The sequence below is a fragment of the Lepidothrix coronata genome, unplaced genomic scaffold, assembly GCF_001604755.1.
Source record: "Lepidothrix coronata isolate B3197 unplaced genomic scaffold, Lepidothrix_coronata-1.0 Scaffold82, whole genome shotgun sequence".
Taxonomy (NCBI): Eukaryota; Metazoa; Chordata; class Aves; order Passeriformes; family Pipridae; genus Lepidothrix; species Lepidothrix coronata.
In genome coordinates, this window is record NW_016690262.1 from 3,524,859 (window position 1) to 3,530,858 (window position 6,000).

At 43.0% G+C, this 6,000-nt stretch overlaps 1 protein-coding gene across 1 annotated transcript in view; it reads left to right on the top strand.

Annotated features, from left to right (window-relative positions):
• MAML3 (mastermind like transcriptional coactivator 3) overlaps positions 1–6,000 on the top strand; it is a 265,701-nt gene that overhangs the window by 112,172 nt on the left and 147,529 nt on the right. The window lies entirely within an intron of this gene.

Sequence of the window (6,000 nt, forward strand, 5' to 3'; positions counted from 1 at the left end):
TGCTCAGCAGTGACTCAGACCTTTGTGCATGATGCTACATTTGCGGTGGCAAATATAGATGGAGTGAAACTTCGTTTCTGGCTTGACTTGGTCCTGTGTTTTGTGTTCCAGTCTCAAGTAATCTGTTTTGTGGGGCAGGATGGAATGTAACAGTTTAATTACGATGAAACTACTAATATCACGCGATCTTACCTTCCTTTCAACTCTGCTCATAGTTGATACAGGATATGGGTCTCATTCATTTTTTCCACATTGATAAGTTTAAAGAAATGAGACGGGGATTTCTTGTTGTGTACTTACCTTGTAGTTTGCTGGTTTGAAGTGCAGAGGACATGCTGATCTCTGAAACACTCCTGGTGTATCGCACGTCCCAAAGAGTGGGGGGACAAAGACGGCAGCACTTGGGTGCAGCACCGCTCTCTGCACAGGGTGTAGCTCTCATTGTCTGCTGGAACTGATGTGAAAGGCCACCAGTTACTAGCTGGGACACAAGGAGCTGCTCAGGGCAGGCAATGCTCTTTCCCCACCGAGCCAGCCTGTGGTTCCATGAAGACTGGCATTAGCTGAAATCTTGAGGAAGGTTGTCTGTGGTGTTTTGCACAGATTCCTGCCCCACACTGATTCCTTTTGCGATGTGCTCCTTCTGAAATGATCCCATTCAGTGCCATCCCTTGAGAGGGTGCCTTCGGCACTGGGCACAGCTCAGGTCTTGCGGTGGGTTTCAGTGATGAGCTGGGTGCTGGTCACTTGCAGGATCCCAGGCTGTCAGTCAAACACAGCTCATTTCTGTGTGTTTTCCAGTGTATCTCTGCTCACTCACACACCACCTTTCCTTGTGCTTTATCTCACCTCTCCCCAGTAGAGGTATTTATTTGACCAGTTTAGAAATGAGTAGGGCAGATACAGTACTTTGTATTTTCTGAGCAAAGATGGAGAGAGATGTCTAGAGCTGAGTTCTGAACATTGCATATAGGTAAAATAAAGGAAGGCAAATGTCTGCCTCTCCCCTCAAACTTTAGATTATCAATTGAGCTAAAGAAAATGAGTTAATTCTTTGCCTGGTGGCCAGCTCTGATTTGTTGTAAGTCTGTGCACAGAAACATTGCAGCTAAGAGCATGCCAGGCTTTGTTTGCTGGTTGGTTGGATATTTATGTCAGGTTGCCAGGCAAATTCATATACTGCTATGCTGCAGGCAAGGTCTTGGGGGTGGGAGAGATGGGTAAACATCTTAGAAAGATCTAAAGGTGTAGGAAGAGGTTTGGAGGAAAAGAATGAGGAGCTGGGTTTGCAAGTTGTAAAACTTGCATCTATTTTTGTCTTCTGTTGCTGAAGCAGAGGTATATACAGGATTGAGCTGTTCTGCAGCACTGCCAGCGTAGCATCTGTGCTGTTCTGTACTCTTGTGCCATGAGCAGGCAACATCTAATGGAAAACTTCACAAACTTGAAATGTCCCTGTGATGTGATTTGAGTTTGTGTCACTGCTTGGACAAGTGCATGTTTATGGAGTCCTGCTTACTCCAAACCTATAACAATTTCAGTTAAAGTCTCTCCTGCCAGTGCAAACCACAAAAAAAGTAATTATATAGACAATAAATCTCTCTGTGCTCCATGCAACAGTTCCCTTTCTCAACCCTAGCTGCCTTCTTTCTTCAACCTATGTGTCAGTGGTCAGGTTCAGACCTGCAGTTTATGATACAGGATGATTTTCTAATCACCATTTGATGCCTGGGAAAAGCTGGAGACTCCCTCTGTGTTTGCAAGTGCATGCTGTGATTTACTGGAAGACAAAGTGTGCAAGCCAAAGCAGTGATGTTCTGAAACAAAAGTTAAATCAGGAAACAGAAATAAAGGCCAATATCAATCTTTAATATATTTAGTTACCAAACAGCATCTCCTTTGTCAGCAGCACATGCAACAACCACAAAAGAGAGCTGTCCCTCACTTTTCGTTACTGTATATGCCAGGGCATTCTGTTCTTGTATTCACTCTCAGAAATAGCTGAAATGATTATAAATACTTTTGAGCAAATAGCAGCCTTTTTTTTTTTTTCCTTTTTGTAGCAACTATAATTGCTAGATAAACTGGAGGGTTGCAAAATGCTGAGGTTTAGCACTTTGCTGGACAAGCTGTGTGCGTTTTTGAGACAACCAGCATATGGGAGACTGTCAGCAAACCACTATCAAAGACATTTGTGACTCATAGCAATGGAGAGTTTTGAAAGGGAAATCATGTTAGGTAATCACAGCCTTAGCACATCAGGGAAAGTGTGTTTTTCAGTTATTACTTTTTTGTCCTTTCTCAAACTTGGTTGGAAATCAGTTTCATTCTCTTTTGATGTGAAAACTAGAAATTTGTAATTTCAATCTATCATTATTTTTATTTCTCTTTTGCAGAAAGGCAAGGGGAGTTCACAAAAGATTCACATTTATCTAAGTATGCAAGAAACATTCTTTGCATTTTGTTTAATATTGTGAAATGCAAGGAAGTAGGATCCTTATAGCTACTGAACAGATCCTCACAGGCAGGTAGGACAGGGACATGGAGTTAGTTTGCTTTCAGCAGAAACAAAGCACTTTCTTGTGTGGGAAGATTAAAAGAGCAGGAACTCTTATGGAAACAAATTCTAGAAATAGCCAGACCAGGAGAGAGGTAGCTCCCAGTTTATTTATGAAAGCTCTTAATGAAATGGTAGATAACAAGCTAGCATGATGTACAATCTGGAGGGATGAACCTGTACTTGAGATTTGACAACACTACTCTTAAAAATATTTATTGCTGCAATTTAAGTAGAGAGTACCAAGAGAAGTAATGTTTTATTTCTGTCACTTGGCCTTCACTATAACATAAAAACAAGCAATTTAAATAGTAAAGGTTCCAGTAACCATCTTGCACATTAATATTCGACTTAGTGCACACCCAGACAGTGCTTACATGTTCTTCCTTGGCCTTGACTGGGAGGCTGGGTACAGGTAGCCCCTCTGCTGCCACTGTATTTTCCTTTCCTGCAGCTCCAAGCAGTATCCACAGCGTACCCTTGGATATCTGTGGTGGCCTCACTGATTACGTTCATTGACAAAACAGGTAGGTTAGAAGCAGGACTGTTCTGTATCTTATCAAGATGATTTCTGTTACCTTCAGTCTGAAATCTATGCAGATTCCCAGATGTATTTCTGCAAAGGGGCAGGTCTGTCCTGGGGCGGTAATTGGATTGCAATTACTCAAATAACTGTTACATGCCTTTCTTCATATGAAAGACAAGGCTTATATGCATGAAAGACAGTATGAACAGCATCTCCTACTAAGGCCCTAGTACCTGAGGCATTCATCAAGACCTGAAGGTCCTGCTGCCCTTTGTGCCCAGATCTCAACAAATTAGAGGGCTGGGCAATCACCAACCATATAAAGTTTAACAAGGGCAAGTGCTGGATTCTCCACCTTGGATGGGGCAACCCTGGCTGTGTGTATAGGCTGGGGACTGACAGGCTGGAGACCAGCGCTGCAGAAAGGGACCTGGGGGTCCTGGTCAGTGGCAAGTTGAATATGAGTCAGCAGTGCCCTGGCAGCCAGGAGGGCCGACCGTGTCCTGGGGGGCCATCAGGCAAAACATCACCAGCTGGTCGAGGGAGGGGATTGTCCCGCTCTGCTCTGCACTGGGGGCACCTCACCTTGAATGTTGTGGCAGTTTTGGGCACCACAATATAGGAAAGATATCAAGCTCTTAGAGAGTGTCGAAAGGGAGGGCAATGAAGATGGTGAAGGGCCTGGAGGTGAAGCTGTATGAGGAGCAGCTGAGGTCACTTGGTCTGTTCAGCTGGAGAAGAGGAGACTGAGGGGAGACCTCACTGGGCTCTACACCATCTTCATGAGGCGAAGTGGAGGGGCAGGCACTGATCTCTTCACTCTTGTGACCAGTGACAGGACTCATGGAAATGGCCTGAAGCTGAGTTGGGGGAGGTTTAGGATGGATATCAGGAAAAGGTTTTTCACTCAGAGGGTGTTTGGGAAGTTGAACAGCCTTGCCAGGGAAGTGGTCACAGCACCAAGCCTGACAGAGTCCAAGAAGTGTTTGTCAGCCTCAGGCACATGGTGTGATGCTTGGGGCTGTCCTGTGCAGGGCCAGGACCTGGACTGAATCCTTGTGGGTTCCTTCCAACTCAGTATATTCTATGATTCTATGATAAAAATTCCATCAGTGCAGTAACAGGTCTGCATGTTAAAGGGCAAAACTTGTCTTTAAAGACACTTTTATTATTTTTATTATTATTATTATTATTATTATAATTATTATCGTTATTATTATTTTAATTTTTTATTTTCTATCCTGTTGAAGATGGTGGTAAAATTCTTCATTGGAAACCGTGTCTCCTTCATTTTAATCTGCTGATAAAATAAAATTATATTTTTCTTGTGACCTGGAAGTGGGCTTTGACAAAATTGTACATATTAGTTGCTTTTGATGACTTTATACTTTCTGACATTCCTTCTTTCCTTTTCTTCGTGCTTCCTCATTACTAAGGACTAAACAAAATATTTTGCTTTACTGAGAGAGCTTCTGATCCTGCAGTTTTTCTTTTGCAAGGAGACTTGCTTTGTAGATGTTAGGCATAGGGTTGCATTGGTCAATCACAAATAAATTTGCTCCCCGTAGTTCCATGTGAGCCCAGAACAGAACAAAAAGTGAGCAGTCAGTGTGGGCCAAGATCAAGAGGTGGAGAAATCAAAAGGTTCTCCGTTACCAAGATCCACATGAAAGCATTGTCAGAGAACAAGGCAAGGTATTATTTGATGGTACATCCAAGTGCCAGGAAGCCAGGGAGTCCATATGGGGAGGAGATAGAGTCAGGGGCAGGTAATAAAGAGGGCACCTGGAGTGCTACTGCAGCATGAACAAGGCAGCCCCTTCCCTTAGACACCCAGCTGAGCCAGGCACTCGGGCACAGAACCTGCCAGGATGGTTTGTGAACAGAAAGCTGCTAGCAGTTATGTGGTTTAAGTGCTGCCTGTCTGAGGCTAAAAGGCTGAAAGTGAGCTTTTGGTGTGTAACCTCTGATTTGAAATAAGTGTGTGTGTGTGTGTGGCAAAACTTGAAGTACTCTGTGCTATTAGATCCTATGGCTCTAAATGCAGAATTTGAGGTTGCTTCCTACAATTACCCGAGATTTTAGGTTTTTTATTTACTATAATTTTTTTTAATGCTTTCCAGGAAGAGACATTAGAAACCAAGAGCTGACTACTTACATTTTAAAATACGAAGCTATGTCTTTCCGTGTGGCTTCCCAGCAGTAGTCCAGTGATGTACCAGGTCTAATTTCTAAGCTCCTGCCTCAGTTTTACATGCTGAGATCAGTGCTCTCTCACCCTCCCACTTCCCAAATCGGCAAAGGATTTATTAAAGCTGTAGCTACCTCCTTGGCTGCTTTGAATCTGTTCTTCTTGTCACAGTTCTGCTTAATATGTTGGCATTATTAAAAATCTAATCAAGGTTGCTACTCAGCGTGACTGCGGGTACCTCCATCTGGTTTAGAGCTTTTGCTATCTGTCCTCTCTCACAAGTGTGAGCCTAGCAATCATAGAGAACAAAACTCTCACAGGAAAGCATACTGGAAAAAAGCCTTAAGATGAAAATGCCATGGAGTTTCAGCAAGGAAGTGACTCTGCAACTTCAGAAAAAAGGACAAGGTGAACCGCTCTTAATTGAATTTTTGGGGGAGAAGACAAAATCTCTTCTGGATACTCTTTTTTCAGGTCAGTAAGATATTTTGTTAGGCTGCATCCCTTTGTTTCTATATACATAAGCAAAGAAATTCCTTGGAGTCTCCCTGAATGAAACACTGCATCATCTTCTGAAAGCAGTGGTCTTGGACAGGGATGTCCGGTAATGAAAATTTGGGTTGGAGCAAATTCCATCATGTGTGAAGGATGAAATCTAGCAAAACATTCCAAAATAAATAACCTTGCAGTCACGCTTAGGTATGGGCCTCATTTTGGATCCTCTCT